The following is a 12,160-nucleotide window of genomic DNA, read 5'->3' as shown; positions in this document are numbered from 1 at the left end:
GTTATTGTTTGTTTGGTTGTTTGTTTGTTTGTTTGTTTGATTTCTGTGAGCCAGTGCTCACTAGTAATACCCTCACTCTGATGTGAATATGGACAGACAGGAATAAACAAAGTTAATTGACAATGGATTCGTACAAAAATGAATCCAACCATATTTCATGTCTAAAAAATTTCAAGCATCTGTGATGAGTAGTTGTGGAGAAAACTGTGACAAAAATTTATTATTTGTGGTACAGACAGATGCACAGATAAACAGGAAGTTGACATCAGATTCGTCTAAAACCAATTCCAACTGTGATGAGTAGTTGTGGAGAAAACTGTGACAAAAATTTGTTATTTGTGGTACAGACAGATGCACAGATAAACAGGAAGTTGACATCAGATTCGTCTAAAACCAATTCCAACTGTGATGAGTAGCTGTGGAGAAAACTGTGACAAAAATTTATTATTTGTGGTACAGACAGATGCACAGATAAACAGGAAGTTGACATCAGATTCGTCTAAAACCAATTCCAACTGTGATGAGTAGTTGTGGAGAAAACTGTGACAAAAATTTGTTATTTGTGGTACAGACAGATGCACAGATAAACAGGAAGTTGACATCAGATTTGTCTAAAACCAATTCCAACATACGGCATGGCTAAAGAAAGAGTGTGCTAAAACTTAAAGCATCTGTGATGAGCAATTGAGCATGATGAGTGATTGCTGAGAAAAATTGGACAAAAATTTGTTACTGACAGAAAGACACACAAGTGTAGAAAGAAAAACAGTATAAACCCTGTGCTTCAGAGCAGGGGTATAGTTATGCCATGTACTATTGTTTTTTTCAATGTTTATTGTTATAGGTAGTTTGTAGTTGAACAAAACATTTTCTTTCCATTCAAAATAAATCCTTATTTAGAAATTGACAACAATTTATTTTCATTACCCATATTTTGAGCATACATGAAAAATTAAAAGGGGTTCATTGATATTTATTGAAGAAGACTATGTGCATATTAAATTGAAACATGCACAAATGAATATGAAAGGACATTCTGTAAATGTTTAATATTGTGTATGACCTATACTTGGCAGTAATCTATTTTTCAACAATCGGGCTAGGTTTGATTTCTAGCAAAATTTTTATTGTGTACTTATAAATACGCAGGTCATAAAGTTAGCGATGTTCTTGATATAGCAACAGCAGTTTTCTGTCAAAGGCACAAAAAATCTAATGTTTACAGTATATAAAAATGTTGTATGTTACTTGTAAGGTAACAATTTGATAGATCTCTATCACAAGGAACATGGATCTGAATACAGTTAAATAGTTGATCATTTTTCATCTTGAATAAAGAACATTTTGTTTGATACAATGAAATCAAGAGAGATTTACATTGCATGACGCAAATTAAACTAGCTGTTATTGGTACAACTAGTAGTTCAAAACATTCATTTAGTCTTTTTTTTATTCCCTTCATTTTCAATAACTGGAATTTCGCTGTGAAACGTTTATAGTGAAATGATTACTATGTGGTGGTTTTTAGCTCACCTGACACGGAAGCCCGAGTGAGCTTTTCTGATCAAAGATTGTCTGGCAATCGGTCTTTTGTCTGGGGTGTGTAAAGTTTGATATATTTTATTTCTTTGAAAGACCAACTGGCCCAATTTCAATTAAGGGGATTTAACTTTGTTCATAGGAAGTGTCTCGCCCTCTTGAAGTGGGGGGTAATTAAGAATTTTGGTGGCATTATTCAAAAATCTTCTGAAGAACCACTGAAGAAAAGATGACATTTACGTGAAATTTAGCTTCATTACATACCCTATATTCAATAATTCCTGGGGGAAGGATGGGCCACAAGTGGAGCAAAGTATGCATAGAAAAATATTTGAAATGTCTGTAAAAATCCTCTCAACTCAGAACAGGCAAAGCCATGATTAGTCAAACTATTAAAGAATTATCCTCAGGTAATGTGAGTGGGCATGAAAATAGATATTAACCCCCCCCCCTCCCCTCTTTCCCCTAAGTCTTAAATAGTCCCCCCAAAAAATGAAATGTCCCTTTTCTTTTAAAGAAAAAGATTGAGTTTCAATACACTTATTCATTTAGGCAAATAGAAAATCCCCCAAAATCATGGAAGAGGCAAACAGAATCAATCCGAATTTCCTCTGGTCAAAATTTGAGAAAAATGGGTCAGAGGAAATTCAAGTTAAAATATCTTTAAAAGTAACTCATATTGATATACAATTTTTTACACCATTTGAAAGCACTTCATCTAAGTAACAAATATATAGAAAAAAAAATACTTGTTAATTATTTCTAATTTATTTTCCAAGCTCATTTTATAAGCCCTGTGAAAGGAAAAAAAGGCATTTTTTTGTATGAGGGTGTGTGCTTTTTGATAAGAATTAAATTTTATCTTCTATCAATTATCATTATTATTTTATCAATATTTATATTCCCTATGACTACTTTTAAAAGATAGCAAAAGGTTGGAATGATTTGAAAACATTTCTTAGTTTAAAATAAATATTAAATATGTTGGACACAAATTTGGTCTTTTTCTTTACTAAAATGAGAGAATTACCTCCCTTTGTCAGGAACACCTATAGCTTGAAAATTAAATCATATTCATATGCATTTTTCTGGCTTAAAATAATTTATTATGTTTATTCTTACAATTAAAAAAGAAAAAAATCATTTTCAATTATTTTTAATGTCAGAAGCCAAACACCTTAAATGTCTCCGCCCATGTGTACACTGTATGTAATAAAGAAACCGTACTCTGTTCGAAAGAAAATATTCCGGAATTTGTATGTGCGGTAGGTGTTGAAAATTGGCTTTTATTTCTTGATACTCAAAGTCATTAATAATGATTGTACCAAATTTTAATCAGAAATACTATGTTATACACCATGAAAATAAAAAGTGTACAATATCCTAGAGTACCGGTATATTCTGTAAAATAAGGGCGAAAAAAGGGACCAAGCTACTATACTTAAGTGGAAAACTCTTTTATATAGATGATATTTGTTTAATTTTTTTAAAAAGGGGGAGTGGGGGATCTTGTTTTTTTTCCCAGGATTGGTCTATCACAATAATAAAAAAAACATAGGTAATCAAAGATTACGAAGCTCACCTCGACGTAGTCGCCCGCGTGGCGCAGTGGTTAGAGCGTCTGCTCTAGTGTCGCGAAGTAAGGAGTCAATCCTTACTTCGCGGGTTCGAATCCCACTGCGGGACGTGGAGACCGGTCATTCGGATGAGACCGTATAAACCGAGGTCCCGTGTCTCAGTAGGTGCTGGCACGAAAAAGATCCTTCCCTGCTCAATGGCCCTGAGTGCCGAGTAAAGGACAAAATTTGCAGCTCTCCACCGGCAAATGGTGGCATCTCCATATGAGTGAAAAATTCTCGAGAGGGACGTTAAACAATATAACAATACACAATGAATCAATCAATCAATCGAGGAATATTATCAGTTCAAGTAATGCAAATCTTACACCATATTTTCTTAACAGTTAGTATTTATCCTGAAAACAATATTCAAGCAAGTTCGGTTTAAATAGGTCTTAAAGTTCATTGGGGATTAATCTGTTCCAAAAACTTTAACCTGGTTACTTGTTTGAAAAATATAGGTCAGATCCAGCATCCGAAGCAAGTTTCCATTTTCCATCTTTAAATGAATCATCGAAGCAAGTTCGCTCCGGTTAGGGCTTAATTATAGTTTATTGGGATTAACCTAGTCACTCATCTAGAAAATGTACTGGTAAGATCCAGCATCCTAAGCAAGTCTGCTAGTGTCCATCCCTACATGCATCATCCCTGCAAGTTTGGTCTGGGTAGGGCTTATAGTTACTTGGGAATGGACCTGCTCCAAAAACTTTGACCTGGTCACTCATCTAAAAAATGTGGTCAGATCCAGCACCCGAAGCAAGTCTGGTAAAGTACGTCCATCCATAGATACATCATTCATCCAAGTTTGATCCGGGTAGAGCCTATAGTAGCTGCAGATCTGTAGCTCTCCGAAAAAATAAATTGATAGACCAGAGAGCTACAGAGCCATCTATTAAAACAAATTAAAACTGTGATTTAAAAATATTGCTAACGGTAACCGTATGTTCCTAACATATTCTTTCGCCGTTTCCACCACCAAACATTCCTCATAGTTGTTGTTAATAGTCCTCGAGTCTTGATCCTGACATTGTAATCATAGAACATTTCGTTATTTTATACTGCCAATTTGGTTTCAAAGATAAGTCAACCAAGACAAGATAAGACAACCAAGCTATATGATAATCATGATGAATTTAACTTTTCTATCGTCAACTTCCCTTACTTATGCAGCAATTTACCTTCATCACCTGCATACGGAGTATATATATCTCAGTTGATTCGATACGCAAGAATATACGCAAGAATATGCTCTATACGTATGAACAATTTCTAAAACGAGGTAAATCATTGACAAGCAAGTTGACAAAACAAAAATATCAACAGTCTCGTTTAAAGTCATCAATTCGTAAGTTCTACGGTCGATACAATGACCTTGTCAGCAAATACAGTTTATCATTGAGTCAAATGCTGACTGACATTTTTCATACCAATTGTTAGTCCATTATTTATACACTGACGACCGATTTTTTTCGTTATTTCCTGATCATGACAAGGAGCACACGGCGGGTGTGACCGGTCGGGAGGGGATGCTCACTCCTCCACGGCACCTGATCCCAACTCTGATGTTTTGGGGGTCCGTGTTTGCTTTGCTCTTATTTTGTATTGTTTTATGGACTTTGAGATTGAATACTCTTCGTTATCTCCATATCCTTCTTACACGAAAATATCTTACTTGTTCAATACTCTTATTATAAACAAGATTTTTAGAAAACTTTTAAAATAAAACAAGCTAAAGCTATGAGTTTGGATCATTAAAATAGTTCAGGACTGTTTTTTCCCGATATACTTTCAAAGTGTAATGTTGTATTTTATAATAATCTCTTACAGTTTTTATACATGTATAATAAATAATAAAAGAAAAACATGAAAAATGCACAGAGGAAAAAAAAATAAAAGCATAAGTAAGATTCGAACCCACGATCATTACCAGTATTTTACAGTCCAGCAATCATACCACTACGCCACGAAGTCATTGTATTTAGATGGATAAATTTAAGATAGATTGTTGAATCTTAAGATAATTTTGAGATGAAATTTTTTTTACATTTTTTTTAATATATTCAATATGAAGACCACCATTAACCAAAATTATCTAAATGTAATGAAGTGCAGTCATATCAAAATAAAATTATTCAGAAGTTGTTTTTCTGGTTAATGGTGGTCTTCTGCTACAGTTTGTCATTGTTTAGGGGTATACCTCAGTATTTACTATATTCTCCATATAAACTGAACAATTTTTATACCTATCATATGAGGGAACTACAGTAAAACTCGTTTAGTACGAACACGGATATAGCGAATTCACAGATATAGCGAAGTTTTTCTTGGTCCCCGGCAAAATTCTTAACAAATCTTTGTAAAAATTTACGGTTATAATGAACTCTTATATAACGAATTTACGGATATAGCGAACTGATTTTGAGTCCCGTTAAGATTAAATATGATGAAATTTACATCTTATATAACGAACTTTCAAAGATCTTAAAATGTGATAAATTGAACTGTCTTTATTTTCTTTTTGCATCTGTATATAAAATTCAATTCATATTAAAACCATAGTTATCGAAAGTATGTTTTGTAATATTTGCTTCCCTAAAATATTTGAGAGTAACACTTGAAGGAAAGCATGCATATTGCGAATTCGCTATATATGGTTATACGAATTCGTTATACAGATATAACGAATTACGGATATAGCGAATTAAATTCACTGGTCTCCAGGACTTCGCTATAACCGAGTTTTACTGTATTAATATTTAAACATTATTGTTGTGTGATTTGCTTCAAGGAATGTATAAACTAACATTGTATGACAAAATTTTGGTTAAACAATGTATTTAAAAAAGCGAAAGTGACTATCAAATGCGCTATGGCTCTATGTGAAAGTGAAGGATGTGTTAATCAAACCAGCCAAAAATTTGAAGGTTTAATAAATTTCAGATGAAATAAGATTTTTAATTTATTTTTGTGTGAAATGATTTTAAAATATTTAAGTCGTAATATTATACAGAAAATATTAACTTCAAATCTGTGTCCAGGCACCTTTAAAGTAAACGATTTACGTAAGACACATAAAGTTAGTTAAGGAGGATTTCGACACCTATAAAGTATAACTGATTTTTGTTGCATGCATTTGTTTTTAATAATAGGCCCAATATCTGATAAAATAAGGTTCCAAAGTATTTCAATTTATTTTTAGAAATAGTTGAAATATTTTATTTATTTTCTTAAAACCCCTTCTATCTATATTTTTAAAAGCCCAGTGCTTTAAATTTCTCTTCAAAGATAAATGTTATAAAATATTGAAATAATAACCAACAAAGTTAAAAATAAAATCAACATATTTTTTGTTTAAATTTACAAAAATAGACAAAAGAAAAACTAAAACTGCATTTTCTTGAGAAAGCTGCTTGGATCTTCTCCAATATCTGAAAAGATACATATCAAAAGGTAAAAACAATGAAAAAAAAAGAAATTGAACTAAATTGAAAAACTGTCAAAAATTTCAAACATCACAAAAATTCAGGTGTGAGAGATCCGCTTCAATAGGGACTCAAATATCTTGGTACTGTTTTAATTTAGAAACTTCAAATAAACTCTACTTGCACAAGTATTAAACAAAAATGTCAAGCAAGGACATTGAAAGAAGTTCGTATTGTACATGATTTTTTTTTCAATGTGTTTGAGCGAAAACCATCAAGTTTCCGGTCAATGACAAAGACATGTATTTAGTAGGGATGTCAACGAGTAGTCGACTATTCGACTATCAGTCGAATGGAACGACGATCGAATAATGAAACAACATTCGAATATTAAATAAATGCAAGAAATACAAGTGATGAAGAGATTCTCATCTTAAAAGTAAAAAAATCGTCATTCGTCATACCATTAGAGTATAAGTCCTCGGACGAATAAGAGCCTTCACAGTATATAAATAATTTTCCACATTGAACTTAAGGAAAGTACAGTTAGTAATTACATACCACAATAATTATTTCTCGATTACTGACCTTTTTGTTATCATAGTAAATTATGCAGCTCCAAAATTGACTTTGAAGATTATTAATTGGACTTGTACCAATAAATTTATCATTACCTCTATGTATGTTCAAATACTAGGAACACACCATAGCCATAACGTTTTGAAACTTCGATAATTATTGAAACAATAATATTTAATAGTATGCAGGGATATATTAATACTCGGGGTAATTAAGTATTTGACAATATTACCTGACGTGTGAATAGTGTGTATTGACCCACCCCCTTAGCTATTTAATTTTAATAAGCTTTAAAAACAATGGTGCTGACAATTCTGTAAGCTTACTGGAATGAAATTGACTGTACAAACCAATGAATGTGACGAGAATCTTGAGATATAAATACGCTATTGATGAGATTATTTATTTTGAAAAAAATGTTCCGAATAGTCGACCATCGTTCGAATAATGCAATCGAATGTTCGACTAAGGAAAATGAATATTTTTACATCCCTAGTATTTAGTGAATTCATGGTATTGAGAAAGGTAGATATACCTACCGTTTTTATCCAACTTGCATGTGTTATCCAGTGCTAGATATAACAAAACATGTAAACATGGTAAATGGCCAAAAGCGGGTTAAAGAAATTCCTACAACCAAATTCACACTTCGTCTAAAACCTGCACGTTTCCCATACAAACAGCTGATTATCAAAGTTGATCAAACGTTTGGGTCATGCAAAATTCCACTTACTGTCGAAACGTTTTGGTGATTTCATGAAGAGTTTAAGGTAGGATTCTCCTCTAGTTTCTTACTAGATGAAATATCCAAAGTATATTTGCTTATATGTCTTATATATTTAGGTATAAGAGATTTAAAAGACCATATTTTTCTTTCCTCGTCACAATTGTACTACTTTAAATAGAAATGGTATATTTTTGGCGGAATGGTGGCGTATGAAAATATCTTCTTTTCTGCCTCTCAAAATTATTATACAACATTGAATTTGGTTAAAATTTTACGCCATCAAAGACTAGATGACATTTTGAAATGTAAGTTAAACTAATAATAAGAGACTTAAGTTTCAAACTATATCAAATAAATAAGATTTTTCACACATACTTAAACTATGTTGGCTTTTAAATGCTTCAAATCTAAGTACAATTTTGAGCTAAAAATCCATAAAAGTGTTATTTCTCTCTTAGTAAACGATCAAAACTTTTAGTTTTTGTATCATTTTGTACCTTTATGTGACAACTTTATTATATGTGAAAATGGGAAAAAGTTAGATATAGGAAGCATATAAAAATAACTAATATATCCTAAAAATTTAAGAAAAGTAGAGGGAATTCAGATTAGCAAATATCCATTTTATTTGAATTATCTATGTCGATTTGGTAATATCATCTTATATGCCCTATACGGTTTTATCTTTTTATGCAAAAAGAAAAACATTCAATCTTTTAAAATACAAGTTGAGATTGCATGACTGGAAACAGTTATTTCTTATTCTTAATATCCAGGAAAAAGGTAATGACTTTGACCTGTCCTTGCCTCTAATATTAAACGGTTAAATTTAATCTCATTGATACCATCACTTAGGGATATTGCCCTCTTCATACTGTGAAAATTTCATAAATTATTAAATACAAGAAATGTGAGAAGAATCCTATCTTATTTAATTAGGTGCACATTCTGAAATAATTAATAGACATTCTATGTCCATGCTTTTAATTGGATGACTGTTTTTGTTCAGGTCTGATATTTTCAACATTTAACCTTCGGTAGTTTACAGGGACTTTTACATATATGTGTATATTTACATTTGCAAATGTTTTCCTTTATATAACACTACTAAAAGCAACCGTTTTTATAACTGTATTAATACAGGTACGGGGTCAAGAGGTCATAGATGTGCGTTTGGATAAACGTTCGACGTAATCTCTGTGTGACGTCATAAAGGGTCGACGCGCGTTTAGTGGATCAAATACATGCCGTTGGGTTTTGAAAAATAACGCATTTCGCATGTTAAAAGTAACAATCAGGCAAATTTAAGGTATGAATAAGTCACAAATGTAAATATAAGTAATAAGGTATCATTTTTTTAGTTTTATTGAGATGTAAAACGGGTTGGTCACGTGATCAAATCCCAGAAAGCCAACCCGTTTTACATCTCAAAAAAACTCAATAAAAATCAAAAAATGATACCTTATTTCTTAAATATATCTGCACCGGAGAGCTTTCTCTTAAAAATAAGATCTATGGAACAAATCACAGGTAAATTATTCTCATATTCCTGATGTATTTATCTTATTTCAATTAAATGAACTTTAAACTCTATGTATGGCTTTGTTTCAATTGACTTCCCACAAACATCATAATTGTAATATTTTTCATTGAAATGCGCCACAATGTGTTTCTATACAACATTAAGGTTTCTTGCCTGTTTGTGTCTTTATATGCCCCTAAAATAGGTCCAGTCCAAAGACTACTTCTACCTACGTGGCTATAAATAGCTACGTAGGTATTTAAACCTACCCAAAGTAGCTATTTTTATCTACTTTTTGTATTACAGTGTACAGTATCTACATTTTGTGACCAAAAGACCAAACGCCACAACATGGTGAATACCATATATTTTGATACAGTCACACAAATGATGAATACTATGAAATTTTGGCCAAATATGATCACTTTGTAATTCTTAAATTTTACAATAATTTCTATTCAAAATTGTTAATTTATGAAGTTATCATTTTTTGTCATATCCATCATCAGTGTGACTGTATCAAGAAATATGATACTCACCATTTTGCGCCGTTCAGCCGTTTGGCCACAAAAAGCAAGCAAAGCAGAAAATAGGTAAAATAGCTACTTTGGGTAGGTTTAAATACCTACGTAGCTATTAATAGCTACGGAGGTACAAATAATCTTTGGACTGGACCTGATTAAGCAAATAAAGTGCCCCGCCACAGCATGATACACCCGTCAAATATTGTTCAATAATAATAAATTGGTTAAGATGCAAGAAAATCAGGTAGCCTTGATTAACAGATTGACACTAAACTGGTTGTGTTAGAGCATAACAAATATCCATCTGCAGCCTACTTAAACTTAAATTGTTTTTTGCATATTTTATGAAATAATAGAAATGCTACAGTTTAATAAAAACAAGAGGCCCATGGGCCACATCGCTCACCTGAGCACTAAGGGCAGGAAAAAGTAGAAAAATGGCTTTTTATTGTAAAGTTTAAATCCAAAAGTAGTCCCATGACCAATCATGGATTTGCTATTTTTTAAAAAATGATTTTTAAAGAATTTTCCTATATATATCTTTAAAAACTTTCTATGTAAAACTTTGGTCGGCCATTTTGGCCCCGCCCTGCACCCGGGGGTCATGATTTGAACAAATTTGAATCTACACTACTTGAGCATGCTTCCATATAAATATGATCAATTATGGCTCTGTCATTCTTGAGAAGATGTTTAAAAAATGTTCCTATAATTATATTTCTATGTAAAACTTTGGTCGGCCATTTTGGCCCCGCCCTACCCCTGGGGTCATGATTTGAACAAACGTGAATCTACACTGCCTGAGCATGCTTCCATATAAATATGATGAATTATGGCTTTGTCATTCTTGAGAAGAAGATTTTTAAAGAATTTTCCTATATATTTCTATGTAAAACTTTGGTCGGCCATTTTGGCCCCGCCCTACCCCGGGGGGTCATGATTTGAAAAAATTCGAATCTACACTACCTGAACATGCTTCCATATAATTATGATGAATTATGGCTTTGTCATTCTTGAGAAGAAGATTATTAAAGAATTTTCCTATATATTTCTATGTAAAACTTTGGTCGGCCATTTTGGCCCCGCCCTACCCCTGGGGGCCATAATTTGAACAAACTTGAATCTACACTACCCGAGCATGCTTCCATATAAATATGATGAATTATGGCTTTGTCATTCTTGAGAAGAAGATTTTTAAAGAATGTTCCTTTATATTTCTATGTAAAACTTTGGTCGGCCATTTTGGCCCCGCCCTACCCCCGGGGGACATGATTTGAACAAACTTGAATCTACACTAACTGAGCATGCTTCCATATAAATATGATGAATTATGGCATTGTCATTCTTGAGAAGAAGATTTTTAAAGAATTTTTCTATATATTTCTATGTAAAATTTTGGTCGGCCATTTTGGCCCCGCCCTACCCCGGGGGGTCATGATTTGAACAAACTTGAATCTACACTACCTGAGGATGTTTCCCTATAAGTTTCATCTTTCCTGGTACAGTGGTTCTTGAGAAGAAGATTTTTAAAATATGCCACCAAATTTTTATTCATTCCCAATTATCTCCCCTTGAATGAGGGCGTGGCCCTTCATTTGAACAAACTTGAATCCCCTTCACCCAAGGATACTTTGTGGCAAGTTTGGTTGAAATTGGCCCAGCGGTTCTTGAGAAGAAGTCGAAAATGTGAAAAGTTTACAGACAGACAGACGGACGCCGGACAAAATGTTATCAGAAAAGCTCACTTGAGCTTTCAGCTCAGGGGCCCGTTTCATCAAAGGTCGTACGCCCAGTCGTAGCGCTAAGCCGGTGTAAAGTCAGGACTAGAACGAAGAGTTGCGTTTCATTACAGAGCGTATCGTAACATCTGACTAAATTTAGGCCAAAATTCTACGTCTTCTCATGGGTAGGCGTAAGTTTGGGCGTAAAGTTTAAATTAAGTAATTTAACTAATTTTAAAACAAGTAAGCGAATTCTAAAGAAAAAGCACGGTTCTAAGAAGTCTCTTAAATACAATCATTGTATTATTTAATTATACATACTATGAAGAGGGGGGGGGGTCACAACCACTTGAGGGCGTAGTTGATTGGAGTAATAACATACTTAATTAAATCTGCTCAGAAGGAAAGATTGTAAGAAATTTCTTCGTCCACCATGCCTTACGTTTTCACAAAGCATTCACACACATTTGATTATTGTATATATGAGGTATTGTAAATCGATTATAC

This window comes from Saccostrea cucullata, unplaced genomic scaffold (assembly GCF_032062105.1).
Source record: "Saccostrea cucullata isolate Sc308-1 unplaced genomic scaffold, CSIRO_AGI_Scuc_v1 ctg4839, whole genome shotgun sequence".
NCBI classification, from domain to species: Eukaryota; Metazoa; Mollusca; class Bivalvia; order Ostreida; family Ostreidae; genus Saccostrea; species Saccostrea cuccullata.
This window is presented reverse-complemented; position numbering follows the sequence as displayed.